The 21,828-nt window shown below is 45.1% G+C and overlaps 1 protein-coding gene across 1 annotated transcript in view; it reads right to left on the bottom strand.

Moving 5' to 3' along the window:
* Positions 1-21,828, bottom strand: part of ZMAT4 (zinc finger matrin-type 4) — a 297,965-nt gene that overhangs the window by 256,640 nt on the left and 19,497 nt on the right. The window lies entirely within an intron of this gene.

Raw genomic sequence — 21,828 nt, 5'->3', positions numbered from 1 at the left:
TCTGTGTCTTAATAAAGTGATCCCTTAGGTTTGTATTCTTGATTTTGATAGCCCCTCCTTTTCTCATCCCACAGAGAACAGAAGGACTGACTGAAATATTTATTGAGCTCCTACATTGTGCAGAACACTGCACTACAGTCTGTTGGGAACTATAAAGAAAGAGCAACATCTTTTTCCTGCTCTTGAAGACCTTACAATCCATTGAGTGAGATGGAAAACTCTCAAATCCAAAGGCACAAATGTGAGACCCAAGAGAGAGAATCATGGAAACGAGGCTGCAAACAACAGAAGCACAAGCATATGCATTTGGATGGGTAAATCAGTCCATTCCAAACTTTAATTGAGTGCTTACTATGTGCAAATCACTGTAATAACTGCTTGGGAGAGTACATTGCAACAGAGTTGGTGGACCCCTTCACTGCCCACAAGGAACTGGTGTGGAAATAACTGGAGAAGTAAGGGACTGGGCGTTGCAGACACTCATTCTGGGCAGGCTGGATCATGAGGCAAAGACATTTTCCTGGTGGGGACTCTCACATAAGGGAGTCCTAGGTGGCTTTTTTCTTCCTGAGATCACTGAAATAACAGTCACTCATCAACCACCTCTTCTGGACGTAAACCGTTTTGGGGAGGGAATGTGTCTGTTGATGGTTACACTGTATTCTTCCAAGTGCTTGGTAGAGTGCTCTGTGCACAGTAAGTGCTCAATAAATACAATTGACTGACTTCAAAAGCTTTTTCAAAGAACATCTCCTCCAAAGTGCCTTTCCTAAGCCCTCATTTCCTCTTCTCCCACCTCCTTCTACCTCACTCTTGCACTTGGATTCACACCCTTTATTCACTCCTCCCTCAGTCCCACAACACTTATGTACATATCCATAATTTATTTATACAAATATCTGTGTCCCCTTCTGGACTGTAAACCACTGTGAGCAGGGAACAGGTCTATCAACTGTTACATTGTACTCTCCCAAGTGCTTAGTGCAGTGCTCTGCACACAGAAGTGCTCAGTAAATACTATGGATTGCTTGATTCTGAGGCCTCTTTCTGGGGATCTAGAGGAACTTGCTGAAGCAGAGAAATTCTGACTGTAACTCTCTGGATTATAATCTCTTCCCCGTCAAAGTTTGGCATTTGATAACCTTGCCAATCCTTTTTTTAATCAAACACCAACTATTAAAGGATGGGAAAACATTTGAACTTCAAAAAGTGTTTTGGTTGGCTAACCTTCTCTTTCAAATTCCTGGCTGAAGAGAAGTGAGCAAACTGCAGAAATCCAGATAAGGCATTTAACTCTTTGGTTAAATTTCCTCCACTAGAATGAAAGCTCGTTGTGGTCAGGGATCACTCTATTGTACTTTCTCCATCTCTGTATTAAAGTCAGTCCAATCAACCAATCAATCATATTTATTGAGCACCTACTATGTGAAGAGCACTGTACTAAGTGCTTGGGAGTCCAACAGAATTAGCAGGCATTTCCCCTGCCCATGACAAATTTACAGACTAGATAGGGCACAGACATTAATAATCAGAAATCTTAGGCTGCCTCTTACACCCACAGAGACAAGCATAAAATCCCCAGAGAGGGCTCCCAGAGAGAGAACATTGAGCTACTGAGCTTCAAGACATGTTGCCTGACACGCTTATTGTGGGCAGGGAATGTGTCTGTTTATTGTTATTTTGTACTCTCCCAAGTGCTTAATACAGTGCTCTGCACACAGTAAGGGCTCAATAAATATGATTGATTGAATGAATGAGTCTTCCCCTTTCTGTTCCCCAGCTTCCCTACCCTTTCCTTTCTTTCTGATGCTATTGTGAGAACTCCCAAGAAGTGAGGTTGTGTGAGTATTGTGTGAGGTTCTGAGTCCCTGAATGACATGGACATACCAGATTTCTAAGGGGCTGGAAAGGCTATGAATCTGTCCATTTGGATGTAAATACCAGGACTTTCACTTGCTAGGGCAAGTAGAAAACATCTTTACATCTTTATGTTCCTAGTCCCTTTGTTGTGGGCAGGGATCATGTCTACCGACTCTGTCATATTGTATTGTCCTAAGTGTTTAGTACAGTGCTCTGCATACAGTAAGTGCTCGATAAATACAATTGATTGATTTATTGATATGGAAGGAGAATATAAAGTTACAGGAATTATCTGAGACTCTAAATTTAGTTGGCTTAAAGAAGAGGTATTTCAAATGCACCCTTTTATCAGTTTAAAAGGAAACTTCCCTAGGCGTCTGCTTGAATGTTGGTTTGTCAAAGAGACACATTTCAGGGTCTCGAAATGGGAGAGGGTCTAGAGTGCTTAGAACAGTGCTTTGCATATAGTAAGTGCTTAATAAATGCTATCATTATTATATTATTATAGAGGGAGAAAAAAATCTCAGCCAGAGTGATCTCAAGAGAGAGATGGAAAGCAAGGGTGGCAGAGTCACCTGTCTACTCATCATACCCAGGTGTACACCCACAGACAGGACTGAGTCAGCCCTGGCTGCCCGGTTACCTGTGATGTAGCTGTAACCACCATGGCCCATTGAGATGAGGTTGCAGCCACCACAAAATGCTTGTGACATAGCTGCAGCTATCACACCCCTGGCTAAGAAATATCCGAGAGGGGTCCAGCTCAGCCCCAGTAGAAATCTCTAGGGGTGGAGCGAGAAGTGGTCAGTACATGCTGCAGTGACAGAGAAAGAGGAGGAGGAGGGGAGAAGGGAGGAAGAGGAGGAGGATCAGATAGGAAGGAAAGAAGGAAGGGAAATCAATCAATCAATTGTATTTATTGAGCACTTTGTACAGACCGCTGTACTAAGCACTGGGAGAGTACAGTACAACAGGATTAGCAGAAACGTTCCCTGACCATAACTCATTCAATTTTATTTATTCAATCGCATTTATTGAGCCCTTACAGTGGGCAGAGGACTGCACTAAGCACTTGGGAGAGTATACTATAACAATAAACAGACATATTCCCTGCCCACAATGAGCTTACAGTCTAGAGGGGGCTTTCAAAGCTTAGTGTGTGTGGAGCACTGTACCAAGTGCTTGGGAGAGTACACTATAACCATAAACAGGCATATTTCCTGTCCACAACAAGCTTACAGTCTAGAGGACTAGCTAACAGTCTAGAGGCCGAATTTAGGAGCTTACAGTCTAGAGGATGAGTTTACAGTCAAGAGGAAAAGAGAATGGACACCAGGCAGCTTCTCCTCTAAGTGTTTCCCCATCTCCTGCATGCATGCAGAGGTCATGACCACTCTCACCACTCCAGCCCAAACAGCACTTTACACAGTTCCACCACCCACCTTTCAGGTGGCAGAAGAATCTCAAAACACCTGTTGATACTGCCTAATTCAGGACTGTTTTCATTAGAGAAGCAGTGTGGCCTAGTGGAAAGAACATGGGTCTGGAAGCCCAAAGGACCTGGGTTCTAATACTGGTACCACCACTTGTCTGCTGTGTGACCTTGGGCAAGTCACTTCACTTTTCTGTGCCTCAGTTCCCTCATGTGCATAATGGGGATTCAATACCTGTTCTCCCTCCTACTTAATAATAATGCTGATGTTTGTTAAGTACTTACTATGTGTCAAGCACTGTTCTAAGTGCTGGGGTAGATACAAGGTCATTAGGTTGTCCCACATGGGGCTCACAGTCTTAATCCCCATTTTACAGATGAGGTAACTGAGGCACAGAGAAGTTAAGTGACTTGCCCAAGGTCACACAGCTGACAGGTGGCAGAGCCGGGATTAGAACCCATGACCTCTGACTCCCAAGCCCGGGCTCTTTCCACTAAACCACACTGTTTCTCATAAGGGTATTTGTTAAGCACTTACTATGCGCCAAGCACTGCTATAAGCGCTGGAGTAGCTACATGGTAATCAGGTTGTCCCACATGGCGCTCACATTCTTAATCCCCATTTTCCAAATGAGGGAACTGAGGCACAGAGGAGTTAGGTGACTTGCCCAAAGTTACCCAGCTGACAAGCGGTGGAGCTGGCATTAGAACCCTCGACCTCTGACTCCCAATCCCTGGCTCTTTTCACTAAGCCACACTGCTTTTCTACTTATACTGTGAGACATAAATATATATATATATATACACACATATATATATGGATATATAGGTATAAATAGATATAGGTATATCTATATCTATCTATCTATCTATATATATATATATATATATATATGTGTGTGTATAGCTGTCATTTATTTATTTATTTTATATTAATGTCTGTGTCCCCCTCTAGACCTTAGGCACGTTGTGGGCAGGGAATGTGTCTGTTACATCATTTTATTGTTCTCCTAAGTGCTTAGTACAGTGCTCTGTACATAGTAAGTGCTCAATAAATATGACTGACTGACAGTGTAGGACCTGATTATCTTGCATCTACCCTGGTGCTTAGTACAATGTTTGGTATATAGTAAAAGCTTAAAAAATACTAAAGTTATTATTATTTGCCTTCAGAAATGGTTAATGAATCAATCAATTGTACTTAAGTGATTACTGTGTGCTTGGGAGAGTACAATATAACAGTGCTTAGTACAGTGCTCTGCACACAGTAAGCACTCAATAAATACAACTGAATGAATGAATGAATGAACAGGGCTGGTAGACACATCCCCTTCCCAAAATGAGCTTACAGTCTAGAGTTATGAATAACAATCCATTTATAAAAAGCCCAGCAAACAGTTGTTTATAACAGGGTCTTTTCATCTGCTCCATCATAAAATATTCTCTTTGAAAGAAGGAGGATCTCTTTATGTATCATAGATCAACTACTTGATTCTGAAGGTTAGAGAATGCATGTTAAGTACCCATTTTCAACTGACACTTGCATTTGCATTAAATACCAGATCCATACAATTTAGATTCATTGGTGTATGAAATGTACTTGACCGAATTCCATTTTATGAGTGGGATTCCGGCAAATAGCTAATTTTGATTTAACAATTTCATCTCATTCATCATCAGAAAGGCTCATTTGCATTTGTGTTTGGTTTTGAGTAATTAAAAACAAAGTTTTTTTCTCAGTGAACACAATTTTAGCAATAACAAAGCTGACCACTTGCCTTCCTTGTGGCAAGACCCCTGTTACTGAGGCTAAATGCATCACATAGAGGGAGCGAAGAGATGGATGGAAAGCAGGGATTTATTTTTCTGTTCATGCCACTTTCTTAATTACACTGTATTTATACCCAAGTATGTCCCTAGAGGTATGTGCTTGAGTCTATGCTCTAGATGACTTTTGATCCTTTGGCTCTGAGTAACAGAGTTTGGCAATACAATACTGTTTCACTCAAAAGACCAGGCTCTCAAGACTCTTTAGTGTTAGTGTTGGTTGACTGAAAGATGAACATAAGTTTTTCAGAAATTCTCCCAACAGCACAGCTGCTAGAACAAGAAAGCTTGCTTGAATAGACCATGGTTCTGAGAATTGTAAAACTTCAAGGAATCAAGAGGAAAAATAAAGGCTGTGCTCTTTGTCCCAGGAAGGCAGTTACAGCTGGGGATTTTTGGTGCTGGCATGTAAATCAATCAAAATAGGGCTACATGAATTATTTTATTGATTAATTATTTATGGACCCTTCAGATCAGATGTTTGGTATTTAAATAGTTGTACTTGCTCCAAGAGCCTTTGAGAGAGTGAAAAATCACTTCTATTTAGAATCGGCACTGTTAATTAAAACCCCATTCGCTGTTGAAGCTCACTTAGGGAGATGGGCACCTCCATTATAGGTGATGGCGTCAAAGGTAGGTTTTCTGGTACGGGCATGATAACACTGTGCTTAGTTGGATCTGTTTGATAAATGGAAAGGGTTCAGAAACACTGTTAACTCCTGGAATATTGTACCACTGTTCTTCTGAGGGATCATTTGTCATTGGAAGCTGGAAGTGAGTTGAGTTACCATTGAGGTCATCCATGTATCCCCTTAGGGGCAGAGCTAGGTTTACTAGATGTACCGCTGTTGTACCAACAGGGTGAAGGGAAATGATGATGATGGTATTTGTTAAGTGCTTACTATGTGCCAAGCACAGTTCTAAGTACTGGGGTAGATACAAGGTCATCAGGTTGTACCATGCGGGGCTCACAGTCTTAATCCCCATTTTTACAGTTGAGGTAACTGAGGCACAGAGAAGTTAAGTGACTTACCCAAGGTCACACAGCAGACAAGTGGTGAAGTGGGATTAGAACCCATGACCTCTGACTCCCAAGCCCAGGCTTTTTCCACTAAGCCAAATTGACTGAGCCCCCTTCCTTAGTGGGCCATGTCTTTAATAATAATAATGTTATTTGTTAAGCGCTTACTATGTGCCAAGCCCTGTACTAAGCACTTAGGTGGATATAAGCAAATAGGGTTGGACACAGTCCCTGTCCCACGTGGGGCTCACAGTCTCAATCTCTATTTTACAGATGAGGCAACGGAGGTCCAGAGAAATGAGGTGACTTGCCCAAGCTCACACAGCAGACATGTGGCAGAGCTGGGATTAGAACCCATGACTTTCTGACTCCCAGTCCCATGGTCTATCCACTACGCCAAGCACACAATTCATGTAGCGTGACCAGACTCAGAGCTCGTCCTCTAGACTGTAAACTCATTTTGGGCAGGGACTGTGTCTGTTATACTGTATTCTCCCAAGTGCTTAGTGCAGTGCCCTGCACACAGTAAGCACTCAATAAATACAATTGATGGACTGATTAATAGAAAGAGCACAGGCCTGGTATTAGAAGACTGGGTTCTAATCTCAGCTCTGCCACAAGCCTGCTGTGTGACCTTGGACAAGTCACTTAGCTTCTCTGTGCCTCAGTTCCCTCATCTGTAAAATGGGGATTCAAACACCCGATTTCCATCCCCTTTGGACTGTGAGCACCATGTGGAATAGAGACTATGTCTGACCCCATTATCTGGTTTCTACCCCAGAGCTTAATATAGTTCTTGGCACAATGTGCTTAGCAATTACCACAATCATCATCATTATTATTATTATTATTATTATTATTATTATTATTATTATTATCATTACCTAGCAATGAAGGTTTGACATTTGCTACCAGTCCAGTTGTGCTGGTACACTCTCAGCAGCTTCCCTGGTGGCCCAGGCCATTAAACAAAGGCTCAACTTTCTGCCAGAGGGTTCCAACACTGATGAGAGAGAAACAATCAATCAGTCATATTTATTGAGCACTTACTGTGTGCAGAACACTGTAACAAGCACTTGGGAGAGTACAATAAAACAATATAACAGAGTTGGTAGACACATTCCCTGCCCACAGTGAACTTACAGTATAGAAACAATGGGACTGCAACAAAATCAATGGGACTGGAGCCTCAGCCAGCTAGTCACAACTCAAGTGTGTCCAGAACACTTTTATATCAGCACTCCCCTCGCTGACAGCATTTCAGGCTTTCACCCTTTTCCTCTTCCCTACTGCTAGAGAAGCAGTGTGGCTTCGTAGAAAGAGCCCAGACTTGGGAGTCAGAGGTCGTGGGTTCTAATCCTGGCTCCACCACTTATCAGCTGTGTGACTTTGGGCAGGTCACTTAACTTCTCTGTGTTTCAGTTACATCATCAGTAAAATGGGGATTAAGACTGTGAGCCCCATGGGGGACAACCTGATTCCTTCGTATCTACCCCAGCGCTTAGAACAGTGCTTGACACATAGTAAGCACTTAACAAATACCATCATCATCATCATACTGCTATCCTGGGTGATTCTCTTGCCCCCATCATACCCATCACTTCATCAAGAACCTGTAGCTCAAAGTCAATCAATCGATCAATGGAATTTATTGAGTGCTTACTGTGTGTAGAGACTGTGCAAAGAGCTTGGGAGAGTACAGTACAACAACTGTTGGTGGACCCGTTCCCTGCCCACAAGGAACCCTTTCTGGGTTCAAGGTGTCATTCGAAATTACAATTCCATGCTCCTGGTCTCACTCACTCCCTTGGCTTCCATCATTAAGATGTTTAGAAATCATTTTCACCATATAAGTTGTTTTCTGTGACCTGGGGAAGATTTTTGTAATCTGCTATCATGCTATTAGAAAAAAAAATGATCTCATCTAAAACCTAATCCACAAAAATAAAGGAATAAATGAATGGAACCCATCTCTGCTGCCTCAGTATCCCACCCTGGGAAATGAGGACAAGAAAGCATTTTGTCTGCCAAGGACTTTGCACCCTGGCTGAAGGGTATTTAATGATACCAGACTATCAGGAGGCCAGGAGATAATAGCTGTATCGTATATCGCTATTCATTTCCCTCCTGTGGGGAGCATGAAGGTGAGGAGGGGTGTTTGTGAAGAACTTCTCAGTGTCAAAATGCACAGAAATAAGTCAGGATCTCTGAAGTGACTGCTCTTTTTAGGCTTCCAGAGTGGCACTAAGGTTGGCATCTGGGCAAACAAATGTCCAAAGTTTATTATGCTCAATTCGGGATGCACTCTATTGGGACAAAACCCAGCTGGTTGCTTTGTATTTTATACAGGGGATAATGATCATTGTGGCACTTACTCTGTACTAAGCACTGTACTAAGTTCTGGGGTAGATTCAAAACAATCAGCTCAGACACAGTCACTGCCCCACATTAGGCTCACAATCTAGGGGGTAGGGAAACTGGCATTTAATCCCCATTTTAAAGAAGAGAGACTGAGTCACAGAGTGATTTACCCAAGGTCATGCAACATTCATTCATTCATTCAATCATATTTATTGAGCACTTACTGTGTGCAGAGCACTGTACTAAGCACTTAGGAAGTACAAGTTGGCAACATATAGAGACGGTCCCAACCTAACAGCTGGCTCACAGTCTAGAATGGGGAGGCAGACAACAAAACAAAATATATTAACAAAATAAAATAAATAGAATAAATGTGTACAAATAAAATAGAGTAATAAATACGTATAAACATATATACATATATACAGGTGCTGTGGGGAGGGGAAGGAGGTAAGGCGGGGGACATGGGAAGGGGGAGGAGAGGCGGAAGGAGGGAGCTCAGTCTGGGAAGGCCTCCTGGAGGAGGTGAGCTCTCAGTAGGGCTTTGAAGGGATGAAGAGAACTAGCTTGGTGGATGTGGGGAGGGAGGGCATTCCAGGCCAGGGGGATGACGTGGGCTGGGGGTCGACGGCAGGACAGGCGAGAACGAGGCACAGGGAGGAGATTGGCGGCGGAGGAGCGGAGGGTGCGGGCTGGGCTGGAGAAGGAGAGAAGGGAGGTGAGGTAGGAGGGGGAGAGGTGATGGAGAGCCTTGAAGCCGAGGGTGAGGAGTTTTTGCCTGATGCGTAGGTTGATTGGTAGCCACTGGAGATTTTTGAGAAGGGGAGCAACATGCCCAGAGCGTTTCTGAGCAAAGATAATCTGGGCAGCGGCGTGAAGTATGGATTGAAGTGGGGAGAGACAGGAGGATGGGAGATCGGAGAGGAGGCTGATGCAACAGGCAAGTGGTGGAGCTGGGATTAGAATTTAAGTCTCCTAATTCCCAATTCTGTGTTTTCTCCACTGACCGTAAAACTTCTATGTTCCTTACTGGAATGGGAGTGGTTTGAAGCTGCTGAAATTCATTTAACATAGCCATAATTTATTTATATATCAGTAATGTATTTATTTATATTCATGTCTGGCTCTCCCTCTAGACTTTAAACTCCTCAGGGGGTAGGGAGCATGTCTACCAACTCTGTTGTATTGTAGTTTCCCAAGTGCTTAGTAAAGTACTCTGCATACACAGTTAGTGCTCAGTAAATACCATTGATTAATTGATTTGAGGTTGGGTGAGGGACAGGGGTTCAGAAGCAGTCAAATTCTACCTTTGTTTGAATATTCATTTATTAAGAGCCTTTGTTGTGCTGACACTCTCCTGAGTGCTGTGAAAATTATACAAGGATACACATCCTGGTCTCTGGCTTCAAGATGTTTACAACCAAGTGAAAGGACAAGAGGTAGAAAATTTGAGTTTCTCACCATGACACAACACTTAAGCATAAACACAATGAAGTGTGTCCATGTGAGACAAGAATAGTGCCAGCAGGTACCTTTTGGCTACACTTCTCTTCAGGCTCGGTCTTTGACATTGTTCATACCCTTCTATGAATGTTTTTCCTCATTTCTTTACCTCGGGCTCTCCCTCCTGGAGTATCCGGGATCTCTTACCTCCACAGCTTCTAGCCCTCAGAGAGACCTACTGCCTCCACTGACCCTTCCTCCCCTCCTCTCACCATTGGCAGCAGGGCTTTCTCTGCTCTGCTCCTAAAATGATTTCTTTTGACCCTTCTTCACCTTTCTGGGTCACTCTGCAGATGCAGGACTGCCACTTTCCACTCAAAGCAGCAGCCAGTGTGTATGTCCTTGTCTTTAGTTCAGACTGGAAATGACTCTTAGATTTCTGGAACTAGATTTTCCTGGCAACTCCTGGGAAGCAGCATGGCCTAATGAATGGATAGAGCATGGGCTTGGAAGTCAGAATGACCTGGGTTCTAATCCTGACTCTGCCACTTGTCTGCTGCATGACCTTGGACAGGTCACATCACTTGCCTGAGCCTCAGTTACCTCGTCTGTAAAATGGGGATTAACACGGGGACCGTGTCCAACCTAATTAACTTGTACCTACCCCAGTGCTTAGTTCAGTGCCTGGCACACAGTAAGTGCTTAGCAAATACCATAAAAATCCTCATTGGTTATACAACATTTTGAGCTCACAAGTGATGGGAATAACAGTAGAACTGATTGGATTTGGGATTTCTGGGTCCTGGTTGGCTCCAACCCATGACAGTAAATGATGCTGGGACAGAGGGTCCTATGCTCTGAGCTTTAACCAACTGGCTATTGGGAAGGGGAAAGGAGGAGAGGAAGGGGAAAAGGAGCCAGCACAATCTCCACCCAGAAACACACAGCAGAGGGGCTCACTTAAGCCCGCTGTCTTCTGGGTCTCCCCACAGGAGTGAGGAGGGGGTGCCTGGACCCTGTGGACAACTCTGCAAGGAGTACCTCTAAAACTGTTCCTCTCCTTGCAAGTCAGTTAGACCCAAGTTAAAGAGCCACCCTGCCTAGTGGGGGGTGGTCACTGGTGGCCCTCACTGGACACGTGGCCTGACATGATGTCACTCAGAACACTGTAGAAAAATGCCGACTCTGCCTGGTCCTGAAGTGTTTCTCCCATGGTTTTTCCGACTCCATCTACCTACTTCAGAGCCACGATGTTGCCCTTCTGGATCTTTAGGAACTCTGCCTCTGGGCCAAACCATGGAAGTCAATAGCACGCCGTGAAAGGAGGCTTGAATGAAAAACTGGGCATAGAAGTGTCCAGTTCCAAAAAGGGACAGTCCAGCTCACTATGGACTGGCCTGAATATCACCCAGTGAATGACCAACTAAGCCAAGTGTCGAGTGGAGCAGGAGAACTTGCTCTCTGCCTCCATGTATGTCTCTGTGGCCATCTCTTCCTCTGTCACATCTGTGTGACAAATAGCACTCCTTTAAGATGAAACAGGGGGATTCGTCTTCCTCCTTCTTCTTACAAAGACGAAAATTATATATTGACGCTGCTGGATTGCTAAATAGTGTCCACAGGGAGGGTGATGCTCTCTGCCACTATGTGGTCACTGCCAGCTCAGCATCTCCGCCCATGCTTCCTTGGCAGCTCTTTGAGTTGAGGGTGCAAGGGCCTCATGGCAGGTCTCCCCGCCAAGTCCTATCGCCAAGGCAACAGGGCCATCTCCGCTCACCAGAGGTTGTCTGGGAAAACTTCCATGTGCCCCCAAAGGCCTTGACCCCTTCAGAAAAAGCTGCAAATGGCAGATTGTGAAGTCAACTTCTCTGAAAAAGGTGTACATGGCTTCAGGGGTTGGGGCACTGGAGTCGCAGAAGGCTTGTGACAATGGCGGCATTGGCAGCTTGGAGAAAGAACTTTGCTCTCTGAGGTATTGATTCAGCAGCACTGCAATGGGCCTTTAGTTAAAAAAAGAAACAGCGAATGGCAGTTCACAGCCTGATGAGAAGAACTAATAAACTCGGAGAGCGGCAGAAGGAGCTGGCCAAATAGTTCTGAGGGTCCAACTCTAATCAGGAGTCATGAGTCCTTAATTGTTGGAAAGTTTTAAAGGAAAGAGAGGGTTTTCAACCCAATTAGCATTTAAATAGCCTGGATGTTCCGTCTGTGTGGATCAGCCTTCCAGTTATTACAAGCGGGTGTCAGAAGCAGAGAGTAACCAGCCTCGTTTGAAATGTTATTGCATTTCGTTTGCAGCCCCCTCCATCAGCCATGATTTTTGGAAGCATTTCAGAAGTGTTGAGGACTTTAGTCAGTCTTGGCCCTGTGGTGGGACTCCTGTGCTTTCAGGGAAGCAGGGAAGGGGAATTGTCTGTGGTCTCATTATTCAGAAGACTAGAAAACTTCTCTGGAGAAAAAGTGTCTGTTTCCGTAGATGCACTAAAGTACCATCATTGCATAAAAGAACCATCGGTTGGTTGTATCTGCAGTGTAAGCTCCCTTCTAAACTGTAAACTCTCCTCTAGACTGTAAGTTCCCCTCTAGACTGTAACCTCATTTGAGGAGAGGGAACATATCTACCAACTTTGTTATATTGTACTCTCCCAAGCTCTTAGTATAGTTCTCTGCACATGGGAAGCACATAATAAATGACTGATTGATTGAGACTGAACCACCTGACCCCCATCCCACCTCCCCCAGAGGGACCGGCCCCCTGGGAAAGCTGTGAGCCTCATTTGCTGGAAGCTTCCTTCCTTTTAACTGCTTCCAAGCCCATCCCCATTGATGTAAATGGAATCAGAGACCATCAGTTTGGTGTTGAAAAGTGTTACTGTACTCTATTGGAATGTCCCAAGCGCTTAATACAGTGCTCTTCACATAGTAAGCCCTCAATGAAGACCACTTATTGACTGACTGATAGGGAAGCAGCATGGCTTAGTGGAAAACGACCAGGCCCAGGTGTCAGAGGCCCAGGTGCTGGAGGACCTGGGCTCCAATCCCATTTCTGCCACCTGACTGCTGTGTGACCTTGTTCAAGTCACTTATCTTCTCTGTGCATCAGTTTCCCTATCTGTAAAATGGGGACTCAATACCCATTCTCTCCCTGACTTAGATTGTGAGCCCTTTGTGGTACAGGGACTGTGTCTTACCTGATTAATTTGTATCTACCTCAGCACTTTAAGCAGTGCTTAACATGTAAGCACTTAAAATACTATTATTGTTATTATTGTTATCATCATCATTATTTATTGATAAATGTTGTTTCCATTCCTTCTTGGGGCCTGGAAATCTAGGGTCTGGTCCTGTGCAAAAATGTTCCCTCTCCTGGCATTGACCCTTCATCCTAGTTGCCAGGCTGGTTTGATGCTGTGAACAGAGGGGAACATGGAGGTGTTATGAGATGGCCCCCCCTAGACTGTAAGTTCCTTGTGGGCAGGAAATGTGTCTTCCAATTCTGTTACAGAGTGCAGTGTTCTACTGACAATGCGGGCTCCATGGAGTCTGCAGACTGACTGACTGACTTCCATTTTGGCCTCCCTGCCCCTCCCCGATAGCCACCCACTGCTCCATAGCTCCATTATTACCTGTGGGCTCGATTGTTCCCCTCCAGCTCAGAACCTACAGAACAAGAAAGAGACACAAACTTCCTGCCAATGGGACCCTAGTTAATAGCTGGGCAAGTCTGGGACTGCGGGGGCCAGGGCTAAGGCCAGGCTGGCTGGGTTCATTCATTCATTCATTCATTCATTCGTTCAATCGTATTTATTGAGCCCTTACTGTGTGCAGAGCACTGTACTAAGCGCTTGGGAAGTACAAGTTGGCAACATATACCTTTGCCCAATCAACTCAGCCTCTCCCACCCCCAGCATCTGTTACCACATCCTCTACCTGGTCCCACCTTCCCATTTAATCAGCAGGTGTCAAGGTTGCCAATTGCCGAATGGATCTTGTCGGGCAGCTCCCATGGGAACAGCCCCCTCCCCATCAATGCCAGCTCTCTGTTGCTTTTAATCTTTCTCTTAAAGAGAATGAGAGTCAACCATTCTTTCACACGCTGTTGGTAAAACTCATTTTCGGCGGTCGCAAGCCTACTACAGTTTCCTTAAAGCCCCCATCACCTGGTTCCCACTCCCCACCCCAACACAGCTCACCCAGGACCCTCAAACTGTCAGGCAGTGAGACAGGACTAGAATGGTGTGGTGAGTGATTGGCATCAGAAGTTCCCTCCTCCTCCTCCATCTCATCCCTACCACCCTGTGGATCTAAGGACCAAATTCCTCCCGATCACCAACCACCATGCCAACTCTTTCTGCTCAAAGGCCCTAGAATTTCCTCAGCTTCTCCCAGTGGAAAGAGCATGGGCTTGGGAGTCAGAGGTCATAGGTTCAAATTCCGGCTCTGCCAATTGTCAGCTGTGTGACTTTGAGCAAGTCACTTAACTTCGCTATGCCTCAGTTACCTCATCTGTAAAATGGGGATGAAGACTGTGAGCCCCACATGGGACAATCTGATCACCTTGTATCCTCCCCAGAGCTTAGAACTGTGCTTTGCACATAGTAAGCACTTAACGAATGCCATCATCATCATCATCCCCTGACACAAGGCTCACCCAGCTGTGCTTAGGGTAAGGACATTTTCCACTCTGGATTCTCAGGATGGCCTGCTTCCCCAGGCAAGGGGGAAGAATCTGATTCAAGATAAATGACTGAGAGCTGGCTTGTGTAAAGGAAGCAGGGAGGTGCGGGGTGACTTTACCCTGGAGGGAACTTCCCCAGGGGCCATTTTTCAAAGTTTAATTAACTTCACTGAACTACTGAGCAAGCTGCAATTCTTCTCTCCTTGGAAAACAGTCATCACTAAACCTTGAAATTAAGGAATGTCTTATCCCAGCTCCGTGGGATGGCTGCTGTAGAGATCTAGTTGGGGTAGTGCTGTGTAGGTTGGATGGTAGGGGTGGTTTCTGGTGTTTTTGCCTGGCTAAGGAACTGACCAGGTGTGCCACTTTCCAGTGATCTTAAAGATCTTGGAGTAAGTGCTTAACAAATACCATCATTATTATAGAAAAGCAGCATGGCTTATTGGAAAGAGCACGGGCTTGGGAGTCTGAGGATGTGGTTTCTAATCCGCCTCCGCTGCACACAGTAAATCCTCAATAAATACCACTGATTGATGTAACACTGGCTCCTTTCAGCTACCACAGGGAACTGGAGAGATGAGCTTATCTGGGATAACATGAGAAGCAACATGGCCTAGTGGACAGAATACAGGCCTTGGGAGTCAGAAGGTCATGTGTTCTAACCTCAGCCTCTACCACTTGTCTGCTGTGTGACCTTGGGCAAATCACTTCACTTCTCTGGGCCTCAGTTACCTCATCTGTAAAATGGGGATTAGGACTGTGAGCCCTAAGGGACAACCTGATTACCTTGTTCTACCCCAGTGCTTAGATCAGTGCTTGGCACATAGTAAGCGTTTAACAATTCTTCTTCTTCTTCTTCTTATTATTATTATTGTTATTATCCCACCTCCCAGCCCCACAGTACTTATGTACATATCTATAATTTATTTATGTTAACATCTCTCTCCCTGTCTAGACTTGTTGTCAGGGAATGTGTCCGTATAGTGTTATTGTACTCTCCCAAGTGCTCAGTACAGTGATCTGCACATAGTAAACCCTCAATAAATACTATTGACTGACTGACTGGACGTGTGTGGAGCCTGGTCCCTCCACACACACCTGATGGCAAAGCTATCGATGTAACCATAGGCATTCATCTCACAGCCAGATCTGGCTCTGGGAAGCAGGAAGGCAGATTCTGGGAGGTAGGACTCCAGGGAGCTGCAGAATGGGGTTTCCATACAGGAATCCAAATTAAACAAACACACACACAAGCACACACAAAAACGCATGCACAAAAAATCTTTGCAATCTTCCCTCAGGAGACATGTAAGAATCAGGACCTAAGTGTTCCCCATTGTGACTTGTATTAGCCAGAGTGTTTCTCATTGCATTGTCTGTGCTGCAGTGGAAACTTTGCTGGATTAACATTGTGTGACAGGAAGTCCCTGAAGGACTTTCATGATAATGAGATGCCAGTGTCCCTGTTCTGCAATTGCAGAGAACCAAATGCCTCAAGAAAACAAAAGGTTTTTTTGTGTGTGTGTATGTGTGTGCGCACCTACCAGGTAACATGTTAATAATAATAATAATAGTGGTATTTTTAAAGTGCTTACTGTGCACCACACATGGTACTAAGTGTGGTGGCGGCAGGGAGGGGTCGGGGGGAATACAAGCAAATCAGGTTGGACATAGTCTCTGTCCCACTTCAGGCTCATAGTCTTAATCCCCATTTCACAGATGAGGTAACTGAGGCCCTGAGAAGTGAAGTGACTTACCCAAGGTCACATAGCAGACAAGTTCTTTGCACACAGTAAGCGCTCAATAAATACAATTGAATGAAAGTGGCAGGGCCAAAAATAGAACACGACCTTCTGACTCTCAGGCCCCTGCTCTATCTACTAGGCCGTGTTGCTTTTCATGTTATCCCAGATAAGCTCATGTCTCCATTCCCCTGAGGCAGCTGAAAGGAGCCAGTGTTACATCAATCAATGGTATTTATTGAGGATGTACTGTGTGCAGAATGTTGTAGTAAGCACTTGGGAGAGTACGATACAGTTGGTAGACAGGAGCCCTGTCCTTAAGGAGTTTACATGTTCTGTCTCCCAGCTAAACCTGGGCTGTAACCTGTCAGGAAAAACAGGCTGTTGGAAAAGAATTGTAATGACAAGTTTCTAAAATGGGCCCAAGTATTAAGGAGAGATGGTGAGATTACCACTAAGAACGGATGTGTAGAGGTGCCAAGCTCTCAACCAGGGATTCCAAGGACCTTGTCAAATGGCAGGAAGGGAGCAAGGGAGAAAGGCAAGCAGGCAGCCAGGGAGAGAGGCGGTAAGGTGGGGTGTCAAGCAGATAGGCAGGGATCAGAAAGGTAGGGAGGCAGGGAGGGGAACAAGACATAGAAAGCACCTAATAAATGCCATCATTATTCTCTGGGCCTCAGTTATCTCATCTGTAAAATGGGGATTGAGACCGTGAGCCCCACATGGGACAGGGACAGTGAAACCCGATTTTCTTGTATCCACCCCAGCACCTAGTACAGTGCCTGCCACTTAGTAACTGCTGATGTATATATCTATAATTCTACTTATCTATTTTGATGGTATTGATACCTGTCTACTTGCTTTGTTTTGTTGTCTGTCTCCCCCTTCTAGACTGTGAGCCCGTTGTTGTGTAGGGACTGTCTCTATCTGTTGCCGAATTGTAGTTTCCAAGCTCTTAGTACAGTGCTCTGCACACAGTAAGTGCTCAATAAGTATGATTGAATGAATGAATGAATGAATGAAATCAGGTAGGCAGGCAAGCGTGGATGCAGGCAGGGGGACAGGCTGGGAGGCAGACAAGGAGACAAGGAGGCAGAGATGCAGAGAGGCAGGCAGGAAGACAGGCAGGCAGATAGGCATGGAGGCAGATGGAGACAGGGATGCAGGTAGGCAGAGCGGCAGGGAGGCAGGCAGGCAGGGAGATAGGCAGGCAGGTAGGGAAACAGGCAGAGAGGTAGGGACACAAGGAGGCAGGCAGGCAGGGAAGCAGCCAGGCAGAAAGCGTGGAGGCAGAGCAGTAGGTAGGGAGTCTGGTAAGCACGGAAATAGGCAGGCTGCAGACACGGAGGCAGGGAGGCAGGGTAGGGATTCTTGTAGGCAGGGAAATAGGAAGGCGGACAGGCAAGCAGACATGCTGCTGCTGTGCCTTCCCTCTGGTTGGGCCACCTTCACACTTGGCTCCCCTGCTCAGCCCTCTCTTTCATTCCACTTTAAATCCAAGACCTCTCAATCTATTAAATAATCGAATTTGTCATCCAGCAGGAAGTTTAGCTCGCCTCTCACATAAGCATTAGGGCCCTTAAATATTTCAGGTTCCCTGCATCTTCCAAAGACCCCTTCTAAAGGAGCAGTACTATCCACCCAGTTGGACTCTCTTAAATGGGCTGGTTAATGGTATGTAATCTACTTCTTCCAACGAGGGTCGCATTTCTAAGAAGGAGGCTGAAGGCTGGACTTTGGAACAGCAAACAAACCAGTTGGCCCTTTGATTGACTGGCCATCGAGTTCTGTCCACCTGGTCTCCTGTTAAAACACATTTCAACTCCCAGTTAAAAGCAAACTCATTATCTGCTAAATAATTAGGCCAGATCAATACAGGGGGATGTAATCTGCACAGACCCTGAGTTGTCAGTTGTGTGTAGCAATGATCAAAGATTTTGGCAGCAGCATTATCAGGTAGCCTCATCTGCAGGAACACCAGAGACAAAAGCGGAAGAAAGACTTCATCATCTTTTTTTAAAATGCTATTTGTTAGGTGGTTATTATGTGCCAGAAACTGTACTAAGTGCTGGGGTAGAAACAGGCTAATCAAGTTGGACATGATCCATGACCCACGGGATGCATAGACTTAATCACCATTTTACAGATGAGGAAAATGAGGTGCAGAGAAGTCAAGCAATTTACCTAAGGTCATATAGCAGAGAAGTGGTGGAGATGGGATTAGAACCCAGGTCCTCTGACGCCCAGGCCTGTGCTCTTTCCACTAGCCTATGCTTCTTCTCAGCATCTGTCCAAATGACGGGGAACTAAAGGGAAGGGCAGAGTGGGTAGAGCAGGCCTGGGAGTCAGAAGGCCATGGGTTCTAATCCTGGCTCTGCCACTTGTCTGCTGTGTGACCTTGGGCAAGTCACTTCACTTCTCTGGGCCTCAGTTACCTCATCTATAAAATGGGGATTAAAACTGTGAGCCTGAGGGGAGATAGGAACTGTGTCCAACCCAATTTTCTAATATCCACCCTAGCACTTACTATAGTGAGTGGTACACAGTAAGTGCTTAACAAATACCACAATTATTATTATTATTATTTTTATAGGGATTATGACCAGAGCCCCAATGCACCTTGAAGGAGTTGATGGCCGACATATCTGCCCCTTCATTTATTCATTCGTTCATTCATTTGTATTTACGGAGCACTAACAGTACTAAGTGCTTGGAAGAGTACAATATAACAATAAAACAGACCCATTCCCTGGCCCAGTTTGCTTCTCTGGGCCAAATGGCCAGGCTCTGATCTGGGGGGAAGAATGGGTTTCTCCAGTAGCCAACGGGAGGTTGGAAATATTGAAGCTGGGAGACCAAAATGAGAGCAGAAAGGTTGTTACCTCAAACAGGTCCTGTTCTTGCAAGGATAACTCTGCTGACAAGAGCCTGAGGAAGTCAACCACTTAACCCAACTCCTTCTGATGTCCAGATCTGCACTTTGCTCACAAGGTGGGGTGACACAAACAGCTTTGCCTCCCTATCAAAGAGACCAGTGATTCTAGGGGGATGAACAATTATGGAAGTGATAGAGAAGACCTGGGATATAACCTGCCACTGCCTCCCCATTAATAAAATCCAAAGACAATTCAGGAATTAAAATAAGCCAATCTGATGTGTACATAAAAACTACAAACTATCAAAGAAGCAGGTATTTCTTTTACCCTAACCCAGCTGGCTGTTTTGCCCTGCCTGCCTCACTTTCCTGAGGCCACAGATGTGTGAATGATGGAATGCAATCTATCACTGCTCTGAATCAATCAATCAGTGATATTTTTTGAACACTTACTATGTGCAGAGCACTGAAAGACAAGTCATACTGTCTGGAACAAGCTAGTACAGTAAAATAGTACCATTCATTCATTCATTCATTCAATCGTATTTATTGAGCGCTTACTGTGTGCAGAGCACTGTACTAAGCACTTGGGAAGTACAAGTTGGCAACATATAGAGACGGTCCCTACTCAACAATGGGCTCACAGTCTAGAAGGGGGAGACAGACAACAAAACAAAACATGTAGACAGGTGTCAAAGTCGTCAGAACAAATAGAATTAAAGCTATATGCACATCATTAACAAAATAAATAGAATAGTAAATATGTACAAGTAAAATAAATAGAGTAATAAATCTGTACAAACATATATACTAGTGCTGTGGGGAGGGGAAAGTGGTAGGGCAGGGGGAATGGGGAGGAGGAGAGAAAAAGGGGGCTCAGTCTGGGAAGGCCTCTTGGAGGAGGTGAGCTCTCAGTAGGGTTTTGGAGGGAGGAAGAGAGCTAGCATGGCGGATGTGTGGAGGGAGGGCATTCCAGGCCAGGGGAAGGACGTGGGCCAGGGGTCGATGGCGGGACAGGTGAGAAAAAGGTACAGTGAGGAGGTTAGCAGCAGAGGAGCGGAGGGTGCGGGCTGGGCTGTAGAAGGCGAGAAGGGAGATGAGGTAGGAGGGGGCGAGGTGATGGAGAGCCTTGAAGCTGAGAGTGAGGACTTTTTGCTTGATTCGTAGGTTGATAGGCAGCCACTGGAGATTTTTGAGGAGGGGAGTAACATGCCCAGAGTGTTTCTGCACAAAGATGATTCGGGCAGCAGAGTGAAGTATAGACTGAAGTGGGGAGAGACAGGAGTATGGGAGATCAGAGAGGAGGCTGATGCAGTAATCCATTCGGGATAGGATGAGAGATTGAACCAGCATACAAAAAGAATCTCATACTTATTCATCCACAAAGGGAAACAGGGTAAACAATCTCTATATGAAACAGCCACATATATCTATATCTATCTGTACCTATCTGTAGACATAGATAGGTAAAGATATTTCAAACCCTTCTTCTCCTTTAAAGTGTCAACTTGGTAGAAACTGATAAACACTCAATCATCTTGCCCCCTCCTACCTCATTTTGCTGCTCTCCTACTACAACCCAGCCCACACACTTCACTCCTTTGATCTCATCTATTTTGCCACTGACCTCTCAGCCATGTCCTTCCCCTGGCCTGGAATGCCCTCCCTCCTCATATCCAACAGACAATTCTCTCCCCATCTTCAAAGCCTTATTGAAGGCACATCTCTTCCAAGAGGCCTTCCCTGACTAAGCTCTTCTTTTCCTCTTCTCTGGCTCCCTTTTGCATCACCTTGACTGGCTCCCTTTATTCTCCCCACCATCGCAGCCCCAAAGCACTTATATACATATCTGTACTTTTTTTTTATATTAATGTCTGTCTCCCCCTCTAGACTGTAAGCTCACTGTGAGCAGGGAATGTGTCTGTTATTTTTTTTAGTCTACTTTTCCAAGTGCTTATTACAGTGCTCTGCACACAGTGAGTGCTCAATAAATACGATTGACTGACTGACTTTACTTAATGGCTTTTCAGACAAGCATAAGAATGTTACTTAAAGGGAACCAAGGTTTCAGGCTCAAAAAGGCTTCTTGCTCTCCAGAGCTGCCACTGACAAGGTCAACTAATCCCATGGGCTACAATGAGCCCTCTGTCATTACACCCAGCATATTACAACAAAAAGCAGACCCCCAGATATCTGGGGGCAGATGTCTGCCACAAGCCCTGGTGAAACACACAAAGACACAGGGAGAAATTAGCGGGTGTGGGCTGAGTGAAAAAAGGCACATACGTTGTCTGGGTTTTTGTTTGTACCATTGGAACAAGCTTTTTATGTCTCTTGTAATTACTCTGCCTGTCATCCTTGCAGCTGAGAAATAGATTCCAGAGGAGAGCAGGGGAATTAAACGGAGCCTGTACATCCCCTTCCCTCTTCCCCCAACCCAGTGAACCCTCTCCTGCCTGCTTTGACCCTCATGCACTGGTTTCCCCATCGTCTCCTACACCATAACAGTCTGATATTAGAATTATGAGACGAGTGGGAAAAAGAATTGCCACTCTATAATACCAGTCTGCTCAGCTGGATTTCCTGTGG

Source organism: Tachyglossus aculeatus, chromosome 5 (genome assembly GCF_015852505.1).
Source record: "Tachyglossus aculeatus isolate mTacAcu1 chromosome 5, mTacAcu1.pri, whole genome shotgun sequence".
Lineage (NCBI taxonomy): Eukaryota > Metazoa > Chordata > Mammalia > Monotremata > Tachyglossidae > Tachyglossus > Tachyglossus aculeatus.
The sequence above is the reverse complement of the archived record's forward strand: the minus strand, read 5'-3'. Positions and strand labels throughout refer to the sequence as shown.